This window comes from Nomascus leucogenys, unplaced genomic scaffold (genome assembly GCF_006542625.1).
Source record: "Nomascus leucogenys isolate Asia unplaced genomic scaffold, Asia_NLE_v1 Super-Scaffold_349, whole genome shotgun sequence".
In the NCBI taxonomy this organism is placed as follows: domain Eukaryota; kingdom Metazoa; phylum Chordata; class Mammalia; order Primates; family Hylobatidae; genus Nomascus; species Nomascus leucogenys.
Genome location: NW_022095771.1, coordinates 866,888 through 884,520, shown reverse-complemented (window position 1 = coordinate 884,520; position 17,633 = coordinate 866,888). Strand labels below are relative to the sequence as shown.

At 47.1% G+C, this 17,633-nt stretch overlaps 1 long non-coding RNA gene across 1 annotated transcript; it reads left to right on the top strand.

Annotated features, from left to right (window-relative positions):
• Positions 1–3,237: 3,237 nt before the first annotated feature.
• Positions 3,238–8,802, top strand: LOC115833623. Its single transcript, XR_004029009.1, has 3 exons — positions 3,238–3,254; positions 3,512–3,568; positions 8,744–8,802. It is a non-coding gene; the product is annotated as an uncharacterized LOC115833623 (long non-coding RNA).
• The last annotated feature ends 8,831 nt before the right edge of the window (positions 8,803–17,633 follow it).

Sequence of the window (17,633 nt, the reverse complement as noted above, 5' to 3'; positions counted from 1 at the left end):
ATCCCAGAAATTTGGGAGGCCAAGGTGGGTGGATCTCTTGAGGCCAAGAGTTCGAGACCAGCCTGAACAACATGGTGAAACCCCGTCTCTACTAAAAAAACAAAAATCAGCCGGGCATGGTGGCGGGCGCCTGTGATCCCAGCTACTTGGGAGGCTGAGGCACAAGAATCGCTTGAACCTGGGAGGTGGAGGTTGCAGTGAGCCAAGATTGTGTCACTGCACTCCAGCCTGGGCGACAGAGCGAGACCCTGTCTAAAAAAAAATAGAACGAATGAACGAGAGAGAGGGAAGGAAGGAAGAAGGAAGGAAAGGAGGGAGGGAGAGAGAGAAAAAGAAAGAAAGAGAAAGAAAGAAGGAAAGACTCCTACACCAAAAGCTGATTTTAGCTTCCAGACCCAAACATCTGTCTAAGCCCACCCCTCTCTAAATGAAAATGTCATTGAGGAAAGGAGCTTTATGGTATCTTTCAGTTCAGAAGCAAAATAACATGTGCTCCGGGTGAGCCATTTAGTTTCCTACCTGAGGCGAGTCTTTCTGCCCTAAGTGACAGTGCACTTGCTACCTGAGCCTTACTGAGTAAAGCCTAACGTTCCGGGCACAGAGTTGGCCTAACAGCTGACAGTGCCCAGTTACTGGGTCTGTGAATCTTGTTGAAGCATGCAATTACAAAAGTGGAAATTCTCTCCTCACTCCAAAAAGAGCTCACTAATGACAGAGATCTGGAATAGCCGAACTTAAAATCATGTGAGGCCAGAGGGACATTTATTTATTTTTGAGATGGAGTCTCGCTCTGTCGCCCAGGCTGGAGTGCAGTGGTGCAATCTCCAACTCCCAGGTTCAAGCGATTCTCCTGCCTCAGCCTCCCAAGTAGCTGGGATTACAGGCATGCACCACCACGCCCAGCTAATTTTTGTACTTTTAGTAGAGATGGGGTTTCACCACGTTGGCCAGGCTGGTCTCGATCTCCTGACCTCGTGATCCACCTGCCTCAGCCTCCCAAAGTGCTGGGATTACAGCCGTGAGCCACCACACCCGACTCTGATGGACATTTATTACATGCAAACTGACAACTATCTGCAGGGGGTGGGTATGTCTGGAATTAGGCCTGGGGAGAAGCGGTTCCAGGATCCCATATATGGGGAACTCAAGGTGTGGAGAGATTGAAGGTGCCCCTGAACGGGGCCAGGCAGGTTTATGGAAGAAGTGGGATGTGCAGGTTTATGGAAAGGGCTTTTGTTGTTGAGACGGAGTTTCGCTCATTGCCCAGGCCAGAGTGCAATGGCGCGATCTCAGCTCACTGTAATCTCTGTCTCCCAGGTTTAAGCAATTCTCCTGCCTCAGCCTCCCAAGTAGCTGGGATTGCAGGCATGCACCACCACACTGGGCTAATTTTGTATTTTTAGTAGGGACGGGGTTTCACCATATTGGTCAGGCTGGACTTGAACTCTGACCTCAGGTGATCCGCCCGCCTCAGCCTCCCAAAGTGCTGGGATTAGAGGCGTGAGCCACTGCGCTCGACTCTGATGGACATTTATTACATGCAAACTGACGACTATCTGCAGGGGGTGGGTGTGTTTGGAATTAGGCCTGGGGAGAAGCGGTTCCAAGATTCCATATATGGGGAATTTAAGGTGTGGGGAGATTGAAGGTGCCCCTGAATGGGGCCAGGCAGGTTTATGAAAGAAGTGGGGTGTTGAGGTTTACGGAAAGGGCATTTTAGACAAAGATTGCTGCTGTCAAGGCAAGCACAAGGCTGGCTAAATGGAAAGGGGCCAGAGGTGCTGCCTGGAGGAGGAGCCAAGGGGTCAAGGTGCAGGATTCCCTGCAGGAACCAAGGTCCTTGATGAGGAGCGGAAGCACACCCTCACTTTTTTTTTTGTTTATTTTGAGACGGAGTCTTGCTCTGTCACCCTGGCTGGAGTGCAGTGGCATGATCCTGGCTCACTGCAACCTCCACCTCCCAGGTTCAAGCGATTCTCTTGCCTCAGCCTCCTGAGTAGCTGGGATTACAGGCGCCCACCACCACGCCCAGCTAATTTTGTATTTTTAGTAGAGATAGAGTTTCACCGTGTTGGTCAGGCTGATCTTGAACACCTGAACTCAGGTGATCCACCCACCTCGGCCCCCCAAAGTGCTAGGATTACAGGCGTGAGTCACTGCGCCCAGCCTGCACACCCTCACTTTTAATAATGCATAAGAAAGAACCTGAGGAAGCTCTCAAATGTTGTTTAAAAGTTAGATGTCACGAGGCCAGACACAGTGGTTCATGACTGTAACCCCAGTTCTTTGCGAGGCCAAGACGGGAGGATCACTTGAGGCCAGGAACTTGACACCAGCGTGGGCAACACAGCAAGACCTCATCTCTACCAAAACTTTAAAAATGAGCCGGGCATAGTGGTGCATGCCTATAGCCCCAGCTACTTGGGAGGCTGAGGTAGGAGGATTGCCTGAACCCAGGAGTTCGAGGTTACAGTGAGCTATGATCACACCACTGCACTCCAGTCTGGGTGACAGAGCAAGACCCTATCTCAACCACCACAACAAATAGCTGTAGTTATTCCCGAAGGACCCATCATCAACTCAGCATTCCCATAGAAAGGGCAACCCAGTACCACCGTGGCCTACAGGGTATTTATGCAAATTAGAAAAAGACACCTCTCTTTCAAGATGCTTGCATCTCAGGAAATTGTCTACTCAAGTGGATTTTATTACAACAAGTATTCCCATCTACCCTAAAACTCCCAGAAGGAATGTACAGTTCCATGGTGTCTTAGCTCTGAGCGGCACTCCCTCCAAGGCACTGCCAACCATAACTTGCACAACTGCTTGGTCCCCTGCAGTGGCTGGGTGCAGGCTTGATCCCCTGCAGTGGCTGGGTGCAGCCTTTATCCCCCGCAGTGGCTAGGTGCAGGCTCGGTCCCCCTCGGTGGCTGGGTGCAGGCTCGGTCCCCCTCGGTGGCTGGGTGCAGGCTCGGTCCCCCGCGGTGGCTGGGTGCAGGCTTGGTCCCCCGCGGTGGCTGGGTGCAGGCTCGGTCCCCCTCGGTGGCTGGGTGAAGGCTGGATCCTGGGAAGCAGAGCCCATGCCGTTGTTTTCCATAACCCCTCCCTCACTGTGCATACTGGGCACCCACCATGAGAAAGGGGCACAGACCTTCTGGTCTGTTGTCAACCGCCTGCCTCTGTCTAGCAACGCGGTGCTCTGCTGGAAGTTCTGCCATGTGTTCCACAAACTCCTCTGAGACGGACACCTGAACGTGAGTTTCTGGGCTGTGGGGTGGCAGGGAGCCAGGGACACTTGTGGGGAAAGTGACTGCCTGGGCCACAGAGGCTGCTGTCCTCTCCCACACTGCCCCCTTCTCCTGGCCTTTGGGTTCCCCATTAGAGGTGGGTGAGCCTCTCTCCCATCAGCCTGTCCCCCGCCCCAGGTTTACCTCCGCCTCTCTCCATCCTCCTTTCCTTTGTCTTTCCTTCCTTCTCCATTCTCTCACAGGCTGTTCTTTTGCTCCTGCAGGTCCTGAAGGACTCTCTGAGATACAGAAATGAATTGAGTGACATGAGCAGGATGTGGGTGAGTCTGGAGATGTACCCAGGAGCCACCTGCTTCTCCTGTCCTTCCCCTGAGGCCACAGAGCCAAGGACTGGAGGGTGAAATAAATTCATCTCGTTCAGTTTGTTGAGGATTTCTTCCATGAGTGCCAGAGAGGGACTAAGGATGCCCCCAAAGAGTACCACGATATCCATAGTCTTGCCTGGGGTCCCTGGACGCTTCAGGAAATTTCCAGGGCCTGGGAGCTTCTGCCAATGGAAACTCATGTCACAAAGCTGTCCAAGAGTTGGGATCCCTCAGCAGTAGCCACACGGCCATGGTTCCTGATTTTTTTTTTTTTTTTTTTGGTAGAGATGGGGGTTTCGCTATGCTGCCCAGGCTGGTCTTGAACTCCTGGCCTCAAGTGATCCTCCCACCTCAGCCTTCCAAAGTGCTGGGATCACACACACGAGCCACTGTGCCCAGCCCACAGTTCCTATTTCTCTTCTCCTTCCACTGGTCCCGTTGGAGTCATAGTGCATTGAGAATTAGAATTAGCATACCCAATTCTTAATGCCAGAGCTTTTCCTTTACTGTTTAGAGATTATCAGTGCTTTAGGATGAGGGGGGAGGTAGGTGGCAATATCACAGTCAATGGAAAAGAGCATTTCTATACACACACCACAATCACCCCAGATTCTGATGTCTGTGGGTGTGTATATGGAGAGGGGTAATCTACATTTTGAAGAATCTCCCTTGGCCAGGCGCAGGGCTCATGCCTGTTATCCTAGCACTTTGGGAGGCCGAGGCAGGCAGATCACCTGAGGTCAGGAGTTTGAGGCCAACATGGTGAAACCCCGGCTCTACTAAAAGTACAAAAATTAGCTGGGTGTGGTGGCATGTGCCTGTAATCCCAGCTACTTGGGAGGCTGAGGCAGAAGAATCGCTTGAACCTGGGAGACAGAGGTTGTGATGAGCCAAGACTGGGCCACTGCACTCCAGCCTGGGTGACAGAGTGAGACTCTGTCTCAAAAAAACAAAAAAAAAAACTCCCTGGTTGATTCTGATATGTTCTTTTGCCTCTACCAGTTGAAAACTACTACTTTAGCCTTTTTGCACAGTCTTACCTGTATCTGTCTGCACCTATAAAACACTGGCAACTATGTAGTCCTGTCTACCTATCATAGGTGAGGAAACACAGGCCCAGAAAGGGAAGCAGCTTGTCCTAAAGTCACAAAATTAGGTACCAGAACAAAGTTGAGAGTTGTCCCCAGATTTCCCAACTGTGTGCTAGAAAACATTCCCTGTAACATGTAAAGCTTAGGTCTTTTTCCTTTTTGTTAGAATTTGCCTGGTATATATTTCTCCATCTTTTTACTTGAAGCATTCCTGTATTTTTATGTTTTAGAAATAACACTTATAAATAACATTTGGTTGGATTTTGTGTGGTTTGTGGTTGTTGTTTTTTTATCCAGGATGGTAGTCTTTGTTTTTTAACTGGGCATTTAGTCTATTTACATTTATTATGCTACATGGTATGTTTAGATTTCTGTCTCCAATTTTATTCTATGCTTTCTATTTGTCCCATCTGTTCTACTTCTATTTCTCTCATTCCTTGCCTTTTTTTGGATTGGCTAGGTATTTTTTTCTCATTCTGTTCTTTCCTCATTACTATTTGGGAGGTTAAAAAACAAATCTACTTTTTTTGTTTTTGGCATGTTCTCTAATAATTACAAAATGCTTGCTTGTTTTATCTAGGTCTGCCTTTCATATCTTTGTTTCCTGTATAACACAAAGACTTTAGAATATTTTAGTTCCAGTCAGTCCCTCAATTTATCTGTTAGCATAACCATGTATTTAGGTTTTGGTTATGTTTATCTTTAAACTCTGTAAGTTATTGTTTTATTTTCCTTGTTTTATTCTGCGCTTTCCATAGACCTTCCATCTGAGATCACTTTCTTTCTGCCTGGATTATTTGTTTTATAACTTCCATAATTGAGAGTCTACTGGTGGCTAACACCGTGTTTGCATGTTTAAGAATGTCGTTTTTGGCCAGGCGCAGTGGCTCATGCCTGTAATCCCAGCACTTTTGGAGGCCGAGGCAGGCGGATCATGAGGTCAGGAGATTGAGACCATCCTGGCTAACACGGTGAAACCCCGTCTCTACTAAAAAAAAATACAGAAAACTAGCCGGGCTTGGTGGTGGGCACCTGTAGTCCCAGCTACCTGGGAGGCTGAGGCAGGAGAATGGCATGAACCTGGGAGGTGGAGTTCGCAGTGAGCTGAGATCGCGCCACTGCACTCCAGCCTAGGTGACAGAGCGAGACTTTGTCTCAAAAAAAAAAAAAAACAAAAAAAGAATGTCGTTTTCTTTTTGTGGAGACAGAGTCTTGCTCTGTTGCCTAGGCCAGAGTGCAATGGCATAATCTCAGCTCACTGCAACCTCCGCCACCCAGGTGGAAGCGATTCTCCTGCCTCAGCCTCCCGAATAGCTAGAATTACGGTACTTACCACCACACCCAGCTAATTTTTATATTTTAGTGGAGACAGGGTTTTGCCATGTTGCCCAGGCTGGTCTCGAACTCCTGACCTCAAGTGATCTTCCCTCCACGGCCTCCCAAAGTGTTGGGATTACAGGCATCAGTCACCGTGCCCAGCCCCTTCTCAGATTTTGGCTAGACCTGTGTCAGACTTTCTCATCCTACCCCTCATGTCTCTAAACCACTCTTCAGTTTTTTCTACCTATTTGTCTTTGCTGTATTCTGGATAATTTTTATCAGCTCCAGCCTTCAGTTTGCCTCCTCTCCAATTGGGTCTAATGTGTTATTAAGCTTCTCCATAAGGTTTTCAATATCATTTAGTACAGTTTTATTTTCTTTTCTTCTTTTTTTTTTTGAGACAGAGTTTTGCTTTTGTTGCCCAGGCTGGAGTGCAATGGCACGATCTCTGCTCACTGCAACCTCCGCCTCCCAGGTTCAAGCAATTCTCCTGTCTCAGCCTCCCAAGTAGCTGGGATTACAGGCATGTGACACCACGCCCAGCTAATTTTATATGTTTAGTAGAGATGGGTTTTCACCATGTTGGCCAGGCTGGTTTTGAACTCCTAACCTCAGGCAATCCAATGTCTCGGCCTCTCAAATTGCTAGGATTATACAGGCATGAGCCACCACACCTGGCCCAATTAGTACAGTTTTCATTTCTTGAAGTTCTATTTATAATCTGCTTATTTTTCGCGGGGGGAGGTTGTTGTTGTTGTTGTGGTTGTTGTTGTTGTTGTTTGAGACAGGGTCTCACTCTGTCACCCAGGCTGGAGTGCAGTGGCATGATCATGGCTTACTGCAGCCTCAACCTCCTGAGCTCAAGTGATCCTTCCACCTCAGCCTCCCAAGTAGCTGGGAAAACAGGTGTGCACCACCAAACCCAGCTAATTTTTGTAGACGCAGGGTTTTGCCACGTTGCCCGGGGTGGTCTCGAACCCCTGGGCTTAAGCGATCTGCCACCTCAGCCTCCCAAAGCACTGGGATTACAGGCAGGAGGAGCCACTGTGTCTGGCCCTGCTTCTCCTCCTTTACAATTTATTATGCTCTGCATATATATTGAAACAGTCTCTTATTTCTTTAGATATATGAACCAAAGTCATTTCATATATATTTTGTAATTCTATTATCTAAAGTCTTTAGAGATTTGTTTCTGTCCTCCGTCCCTTTTGGTGCATTTTGCCCATGCTGTGTAGTTTTATGTTCGGTTATTCTCTACCTTAAGCTGCTCATCTTCCTTGGAATTTTGTCTGTGGAGAATTCTTTGAAGTCTGTAATGAAGGCAGGTTCCTCCATGGAGAATTGGTATTTGCTTCGATTGAGATCACTTGAAATTAAATTCTCAGCTTAAGGTTTTGTGAATTTAGGGCAGATTTTCCTTCCCCGATCACAGCAGCGATTTGAGGCAGTAGAATTCTTCATAGTCCTTAGGGAGGACTTCCTCAGTGCAGGAGTACAAGCGTTTGTTATTTTATTATTTATCTTTACTTCTCCTGTACCAAGGAGGCAGTCTTTTGTGTGTGTGTTGGTGGTGGTGGTGGTGTTTTGAGACAGTTTCTTGCTCTGTCACCAAGGCTGGAGGTATGGTGACATGATCACAGCTCACTGCCGCCTCAACTTCCCGGGCTCAAGTGATCTTCCCACTTCAGCCTCCTGAATAGCTGAGACCACAGGTGCACACCACCATGCCCAGCTAATGTTTTAATGTTTTGTGGAGATGGGGTTTCACCATGTTGGCCAGGCTGGTCTCAAACTCCTGAGCTCAAGCAATCCTCCCTCCTCAGCCTCCCAAAGTGCTGGGATTACAGGCATGAGCCACTCACTGTACCTGGCCAGACTCAACATTCTTAAGTAGGCAGCTTTGTCCAGAACTTATCAAAGAAAGTCCTTATGTTTGTACGAAATATTGTGCTGTAAGGAATGTTCATTGAAATGGTTTATGATAGTAAAAATTTCAACTGGTTTGAATTGGCTTCAGCTCATTTGAATTTATTGAGTCAGTTCAATAAATTACAATAATACTAGTCAGTCACTAAAAATAATGAAAGAAAGTTTAAGAAGTTGAATAAAATTGCAGCATATTAAGTGAGAAAAATAGATTGATTCTATTTTACATTTAAGAATAAAGGTAGATGGCTGGGTGCGGTGGCTCACGCCTGTAATCCCAGCACTTTGGGAGGCAGAGGTGGGCAGATCACCTGAGATCAGGAGTTCAAGACTAGTCTGGCCAACATGGTGAAACCCCATCTCTACTAAAAACTACAAAAATTAGCTGGGCGTGGTGGCTCACACCTGTAGTGTAATCCCAGCCTTCTGGGAGGCCAAGGCAGGCAGATCACTTGAGGCCAGGAGTTTGAGACCAGCCTGGGCAACATGGTGAAACCATATCTCTACTAAAAATATAAAAATTGACCAGGCTGGTGGCACATGCCTGTAATCCCAGCTACTCGGGAGGCTGAGGCAGGAGAATCACTTGAACCCAGGAGGCGGAGGCTGCAGTGAGCCAAGATCGTGCCACTGCACTCCAGCCTGGGCAACAGAGCTAGACCCCATCTCTAAATAAATAAAATAAAGGGGAGAAAAAAAGAAGATAGATTCCTTACCAGAGAATTCCTGGCCACAGATCTCTCGACTGTCATGTTCTTGTTTTTGACTCTGTTTCTCCTCCTCTTCCTAAAAGGGCCACCTGAGCGAGGGGTATGGCCAGCTGTGCAGCATCTACCTGAAACCGCTAAGAACGAAGATGGAGTACCACACCAAAATGTGTCTCTGCGGACAGTTCTGCCGCCACCGCCGCCTCCCCTGCTCCATCCCCTCCGCCCCTCCCTGGGCTCAGTTGTCAGCTCTTTCAGGTAATAGACAGCCCAGGCTTCTGAGGAAGTGTGCACATCATGTACCCCAGCTGTGCGAGAGGAAAGCCGCCGCCAGGCCCACGGGGCGTGACGAGGGCTGGGATTTTGGCCCATGTCTTCTGCACCCTTTGTTCCCCATTTTGCAGCTAGAAAGAACAACTGGCCAGGCATGGTGGCTTACGCCTATAATCCTAGCTCTTTGGGAGGCCCAGGCGGACGGATCACCTGAGGTCAGGGGTTCAAGACTGGCCTGGCCAACATGGCAAAACCCCATCTCTACTAAAAGTACAAAAATTACCCATGGTGGTGATGCATGCCTGTAGTCCCAGCTACTCGGGAGGCTGAGGCAGGAGAATTGCTTGAACCCAGGAGCCAGAGGTTGCAGTGAGCCAAGATCACACCATTGCACTCCAGCCCGGGTGACAGTGCAAGACTTGGTCTCAAAAAAATAAATAAATGGAATTGTTACCGGTGCTGAATCCATACGGGTCTGCAGCAATCTGAATTCTTGCCTCTTCTGAAGAAAGAATTCAACCAAGGGGCATAAGGGACAGGGAGGGACTCAGGTGAGTTTTAGAGAAGGAGTGAAACTCTGTTAAAAAGTTTTAGATCAAGAATGAAAGGAAGTACAGTTCCCTTGTAAGAGGACAAAGCGGGTGACTTGAGAGATCAAGTGCAGTTTGACCTCGGACTTGGGGTTTTCTAGGTTGTTCTGCTTCCGGAGGGTTGCATCCCTTCTCCTGATTCTTCCCATGGGGTGGGCTGTCCACATGCACAGTGGCCTTCCAGCATCTGGGAGGGGCCGCATGCACAATGTGTTTCCTGAAATTGCACACATGCTCACTTGAGGCATTCTTCCCTTACCAGTCAAGTGTTCTAGAGGAAGATTGTATACCAGTGAAACTCCACCATTTTGCCTCTTATTGCGCATACTTGAGCCCACTCACCCAACTCCTGAGGTCTTACTGGGAAGCTGATCAGCAGTTTCAGATTTTTCTATCTATTGGGACACTGCCTTTCCTTGGTGCAGGCTGTGACCAATTATTATTTTAGAGAGTTTAACAACCACCTGACCACCAACTGATGGTCGCCTGACATTCCTGGTGGGGTTGGGGGGCTCTCTTGCCCTTCTCACGTCTGTCTGATTACCTATTGGAACAGAATCATATTGTACATGCTATTATATCATCTGCATTTTCATTTTACATGCTCTGGTCATGGCCCTCCATCTTCCTCACTGTTTTTCATTGTCCCATTATACTCCATTGCATTCTTGTACCAAATTACTTTTAACCATTCCTCTATTGGATAGACTGTTTCTAATTTCTGTTATAAACAATTATGTAATGAATATCCTTGGAAATCCTTCGCCTATACCCAGAGTTACTCTTTAGAATAAATTGCTACAAATGAAATTTCTAACTGAAAGAATAAGAACATTTTAAGTTTTTTTGATAGGCATATTGTAAAATCATACATCAAAAAATTGTGCCAGGTTAAATCAGTGTGTACAAGTTCCCATTTCCTCAAACTCTTACCAACACTGGCATTGCCTTTGCAAAAAAAAAATCTTTTATTTTTTCCTTTGAGACGGAGTCTCACTCTATTGCCCAGGCTGGAGTGCAATGGAGTGATCTCGGCTCACTGCAACCTCCATCTCCTGGGTTCAAGCAATTCTCCTGCCTCAGCCCCCTGAGTAGCTGGGACTACAGGTGTGCACCACCACGCCTGGCTAGCTTTTGTATTTTTAGTAGAGACAGGGTTTCACCATGTTGGCCAGATGGGTCTTGAACTCCTGACTTTGTGATCCGCCTGTCTCAGCCTCCCAAAGTGCTGGGATTACAGGAGTGAGCCACCACACCTGGCCCAAAAATGTCATTTTTATAGTAAAAGTATACATCTTGTTGTTTAAATTTATTTATTTGCTAGTAATACTGAGCTATTTTGATGTTTCTTGGCAATTTGCATATCATCTTTTGTGAATTACCATTTATGTCTTTTGCTGATTTTTTTAACTAGGTCAATCATCTTCTATTTTATTGATTTGTAAACGTTCTGGATATATTAAGATCATCACACTTTTTTCCGTAATATATGCTGCAAATAGATGTTCCAGCTCATATTAAGCCATTTTTCTGTTTTACCGTGGTAATTTTCCAAACTGCAAATTTAAATGTTTAGTTTGTCAAATGCATCAATCAACCTTTAAATTTCTGTCTTTGACTGGAACATTAAAATCAACGCATGTATTATCCTAGCACTCTTATGAGTTTTTTAAGTCTTTAATGCATTCTGAAATTTAATGCATTCTGAAATTTTTGTCCATCTAACTGCATGGACAGCCATACAAATGAGAAATAAACATGTTGAGGCTCGCCACTGAAGTTGAGGGTTGCTTTAGCAATTAAACCACTCTAACACACCCAAGAGCATGCTGTGGGTTAGTAAGCCAGCCCTTGAGCAATACATCCAAAGGCATACAGTGTGTCAGTTGGCCCACTTTTGACACCCAAGAACACACAGTGGGTCTAATGTACTTAAGGACACATAGTGGGACAGTTGACCCACTTTTGATGAATACATCTAAGGTCACACAGTGGGTCACTTGGCCCACTCTTGACTAATACACCCAAGAACACACAGTGGGTCTAATATACCCAAGAACACACAGTGGGTCTAATATCCCCAAGGACACGCAGTGGGTCTAATATACCCAAGGACATACAGTGGGACAGTTAACTCACTCTTGACTAATACATCTAAGGACACACAGTAGGCCAAGTGGCCCACCCTTGACGAATACATCTGAGGGCACACAGTGGGTCAGTTGATCCACTCTTGACTAATACACTCAAGAAGGCACAGTGGGTCAACTGGCCTGCCCTTGAATAATACACTCAAGGGCACACAGTAGGTCTGTTGGCCCACCCTTGACAAGTAAACCCAAGGACACAGAAGATTAATTGGTTTACCCTTGACTAATACACCTAAGAGCCTAAGAGCACACAGGAGATGAATTGGCCTGCTCTTAAATAATATATCCAAGGACACACAGTGGGCCAGTTGGCCTGGACTTGACTAGCAAATCCAAGAGCACACAGCAAGTTAGTTGTCCCAGACTTGACTAATAAACCCAGGGGCACACAAGGTGTAAGTTGGTTCACCCTTTACTAACACACCCATGGGCACACACTGGGCCACTGAAGGAGTCAGAACTGAAGCCCAAGCTTCAAGATTAGAGGCCCAGTGCCTTCTACTCCATTCAAAGTGCCTTGGTTTTGGAGCATTTTTTGAGAAATCAAAGTAAAAAATGTACACATCTAACTAGGTGTCAAGACTAGTCCCCCATGGCTGGGTGCGGTGGCTCACACCTGTAATCCCAGCATTTTGGAAGGCCGAGGTGAGTGGACCATGAGGTCAAGAGATCAAGACCATCCTGGCCAACACGGTGAAACCCCATCTCTACTAAAAATACAAAAACTAACTGGGCATGGTAGCACGCACCCATAATCCCAGGTACTTGGGAGGCTGAGTCAGGAGAATCACTTGAACCTAGGAGGTGGAGGTTGCAGTGAGCTGAGATCGGGCCACTGCACTCCAGCCTGGCAACAGAGTGAGACTTCATCTCAAAAAAAAAAAAAAAGACTAGTCCTGAGGTAGGATTTATAAAAGCAACTCCCCTGTCCCATGTATCTATTCAAATAGGTTAATACACCCAGCACCATTGCTTCATTGTGTTGTGTTTTTGTTTGTTTTATTTGAGGCAGGGAATATTTTGACATAAGGAGGATAAAGGAAATTAGTGGTACAAGTTGTTTTTCTGGATGGAGCCTGAGAAAGAAAGAGAAGAAAGATAGAAGTGCTGACATGTTGCCTGTCTCTGCAGAGAATCAGAGGCACTGAACTGAGCCCCACAGCTGAAGGAGTGGGGTTGATGGAAGGCTACATGAGACTCCAGACACCCCAGGCCCAGGGCAGAAAATGCAACAGAGAGGAGGCAGTGGTGTGTAAATTTTCAGGAGCAGGCTGGTACAGAGGGGTTCTTGATAGGTAACAGCTGCCTGTTTCCATGGTGTAAATACTCCCATCATAGTCAATTTCAAGCTATCCACATGATGTCATTAACCTCAGAGATGGGATGAGATGCACACAATTGACTCTGAAAAGCCAGTAGTGAGGTAGGAGGCAGGACTCAACTCAGGAGGTAGGGCTTGGATACCGGACCATATTGAGGACTAGCTAAAACAGGGATGGGGTGGAAGCAGCTTTCCATAAAACATACCCACAATGTGCCATGTCAGTTTTCCATTGCCATGGCAACACTTGGAAGTTAGTGCCCCTTTCTATGGGAATGACTTGATGACCCAGAAGTTACCACCCTTTCCCTAGAAATGTCTGCATAATCCACCCCTTCATTTGAATGTAATTAAAAGTGGGTATAAGTGTCTGAGTGCAGCACTGCCTCTGAGCTGCTACTCCGGGCACACTGCCTGTAGGGTAGCCCTGCTTTGCAAGGAGCATTATCTCTGTTGCTGCTGTGCACCATGGCTTCAATAAAAGTTGCAGTCTAACACCACCGGCTGGCCTTCGAATTCTTTCCTGGGCAAAACCAAGGACCCTCCCAGGATAAGTCCCAATTTGGGGGCTCACCTGCTCTACCTCAGTAGAAACCAGCTCCAGCGCACCACCAGAAGGGACCATGTCTCCTCTACTATTCCACAATAACTCAGTATGGTTTCAGCATCCCACAGATTCGAGAGGACTCCAAGAACAGCAGAGCACAAGGAAAAAGTGCAGAGCCCCATGGGAGCAGACTCGCATGAAAGACACCAGCAACAGGGTTGGGAGTGGCCCCTCTCATAGGTGACCTGTGCACAGCAGACTGCAGACTGGGGAGGGGAGATAGCAGAAAACACACGGGTGCATTCTTAGGCACAGAGACCTTGTTAGAAATAGGGGCAGGCTCAATATTGCAGAGTTGGTATTTCATGGACTGGAGAGAGAAGGTAGCATGGTTTCCGCACCCCTGTGAATACATCTTCATCTTCACTGATAGGCTAGTGAGACCCGGACCATTTCAGATACACAAGAGAGACAGTGCTGATGGTTGCAACAAGAGAACTTCTCAGCCTAGAAATCTCTAAAATCTACCTGATATTTGGAAAAAAAAAAAAAAGAAAAGAAATAGTGCACAAAGCATATTGCAAGAAAGTGTACTAGGATTTGAGTGAAAATATCCAATTCTGATCTCAGTCCTATCACTTCACATCTCAAATGTAGTTTCTTCAACTATAAAATAGGAATGAAACTCCCTGCTCTTCACAGGTTTCCTGGAAGAGTTCAATGAGCTAGAACACGTGACTGCGCCTCTCACCCAGGAGCGATCTCACCATCACTCAGAGAACACGAGTTGAATCTGATTCGGAACCAGAACAACAATTGCCTCTCATCTGGACTAAAGTCTGGCCTAGGATGGCTCTCCTGACCTCAGAGCCAAGTTGCAGGCAAAACAGAATTTGACTTATCCACCTTCCCCTTGATTGGCCCAAACCCAACCAAAACCGTCCTTTCAAGAGCATTTCATCGTTAGCCAGACAGCTTCGCCAGTTCACGGCTAACTGTTGTTTATAGTGTTGGTTCCAAATGCCAGGCAGCACTGCACCAAGGACATGGGCAGAACTTCAACAGGCAAAGACCCATCAGGCAGACAAACGTGTTCGAAAGACTCTCCAGCACGGCAGGTGGAGCCCCGCTCCCTGGGGAGCCAGTCCTCCACCTGGCACAGGAAACTCAAGTCTATCTATCCAGCATGTAGCAAAGTCAGCCCCAGGCAAGTCTGAAAAATAGCAGTGCATTCCCTTGGAGAGTTTCTTCTCAATGTCTAATGCTTCTCTCAGGATATCACCCCATCTTCCACCTCATGAAGCAAAAGTGGACATAGTAATGGAACAGAGGAGAGTTGATATGAATAGATGTAACACTTGGCATCCTGCACAGCACATGTTAATCATTTCTTTCATTTGCTCATTACTAAGTGAGCATTTGATAAATGTCTGGATCCCAAGCACTGACCTAGAAACATTGGCACAGGCACAGAGCTAGGAACAGTGGATGCAGGCACAGAGCTAGGAACAGCGGACACATGCACAGAGCTAGGAACAGAGGACGCAGGCACAGAGCTAGGAACAGCGGACACATGCACAGAGCTAGGAACAGTGGACACAGACACAGAGCTAGAAACAGTGGACACAGGCACAGAGCTAATAACAGGGGACACAGACACAGAGCTAGAAACAGTGGACACAGGACCAGAGCTAATAACAGGGGACACAGACACAGAGCTAGAAACAGTGGACACAGGACATATGAGACAAGGTCTCTGCAAATCAGTAGCTCAATTTGGGAGGAGTAGGGGGACAAGAAGACAGACCTTTTTGTTTGTTTGTTTGTTTGAGACAGTATTCCTCTGCCCCCAAGCTGGAGTACAGTGGCACAATCACAGCTCACTGCAGCCTCAACCTTCTGCACTCTAGCGATCCTCCCACCTCAGTCCCCGCAAGTAGCTGGCACTACAGCTGTGCACCATCACACCTGGCTAGTTTTTGTTTGCTTTTGTAGAGAAGGGGTTTTTCCATGCTCCCCAGGCTGATTCCAAACTCCTGGGCTCAGACGATCCTCGTGTGTTAGCTCTTAAAGTGCTCGTGTTCCAAGACAGACGTTTAAATACATCAGAGCAATAATATATTACAGATGCTAACACATTGTCTAGACAGAGCCTCGTGAGGACCCAGAAGGGACCCAGTGGGGAGAGTGGTGTTCAGTCTCACCCATTAGAGCTCCCTACAAAGTGCATCCCTTAAGTGGAGTGGGTATTCGTGAAGCAGCCCTGGGGAAAGGGCTCAGGGCAGCCTCAATCAATCAATGCTTAAAGGCATTGATACATGACATAGGATGGCAGTCTGGGGAGCTGCTGGTAACAATTCAATTAGACCAGAGTTTGAGAGCAAAAGGAGCTTCCATGAGTGACAAGTCTGGAGAGGAAAGCAGAGGACAGATTAGGGTTAGCCTCAATTTGACCCCGACTGGCAGAGGCACCCCATATTCCTGCAACCAGCACAGCTTTCAGCCCTTCCTCTGTTTATGGACATGGCTTGAGAAACAGGAGCATTGGGAAGGAGGCCAGAAAGAGGGGGACATGCTTCTCTAGGCATAGGGTCACGCAAGGATGCTGGTCTTTGCAAATCCACTCTATCCTTACAGGGAGAGAAGGTACTAACAAAATACACGTTCCAGGAGCCGATGACTCAGGCCACGCCACTGTCTATAACATGATATGGTAACAAACATGGCTCCAGCTCCTGGATGCACCTACAGGGAAGCACTAGCTATTGGCTTGCAGGAAATGGCGTAGATAATCACAGCCCTTCAGCCTCCAACAGCAGTGTCTGTACAAAGTCACGTTGTCAATGATATCAATCATTTTTGATTTGTCCACCAGTGTTATCCACTTTGCGGGATTCAGTAGTGCCTCTGAAATGCTTCCTTGCATTGCATAGTCCTTTCCCATGCTCTAGAGAGCTGCACCTGCCATCCTTCCAATGAGGATGGGATGGGGAGAATAATAATGTTTGTTGAGACAGGGTCTCGCTCTGTCTGGAGTGCAGTGGCATCATCATGGCTCACTGCAGCCTCGACTTCCTGGGCTCAAGTGATCCTCCTGCCTCAGCCTCCCAAAGAGCTGGGACTAATTACAGGGGTCAGCCACCACACCCAGTGGAAAAAAATAATTAAAACGATGGTACTATTACTCTGCATTCGGGCACCACTTTAGACTCCTGAAGCACTTTTCTGCATGCTCCTTCAGTTATTCTAGCTTCTGGGTGACCAGTTGGCACCTGCTCAAGCCGGAAACTTTGCGGTCAGAATCTTTGCAGTTGGAACCCTGGTGGTCTTCCTAAGTCCACCTCTCTGTCCATTACAGACGTATCTCTTCCTCACTTGAGTTTAGTGCTTGGCATTTATCATGTTGCCATTTTATAGATAAGTACCACTCTAATGATAATCACAGTAATAACATCCAGTGTTAATTAGGGCACTGGGCTAAGCCTGTGAAATGAGGTACGCATCCTTGTTATTTCCCATTTTACAGAAGAGGAACCTGAGGCTGAGAGGGGCAGATTGCCCAAGACTCATAGTGAGCAAGTTTGGAAGCCTAGACTCAACCCAGTTTTCTGGAACATCGTCTCTTAATAAATAAGCAATTGGTGATGATTCCTAAATACATCATTGCTGGCTGTCAAATAGAAGCATTGCATAGCTGCCTCCCCGGTGTGGTCTCCTTATAAATAAATGCCTGGGCTGAGAGACTCTAAAGAGAACACACCAGCCCTGTGAGTGCTTTTATGCAGGGCTGAGCTAAGCCACCAAGACCACCAAGGAGATTATCAAACAACTTTTTCAAAGTCCAATAACCTTCCCTATCTGGAAGTTCTTTATGGACTCAGAGAAGAAGGGTGTGTGTGTGTGTGTGTGTGTGTGTGTGTGTGTGTGTGTGTGACAGAGAAACAGAAAGAGAGACAGAGGGAGCCCCAGACAAATCAAGAGAGACAGAGGGCAACATCTCCAGTTACAAACTAATATTTGGGACTCACTTTTATGAATTGCAACATACCTTCCTCGAGCAGCAAAATATTGGAGCATCTCAGAAACAGTTGTGAT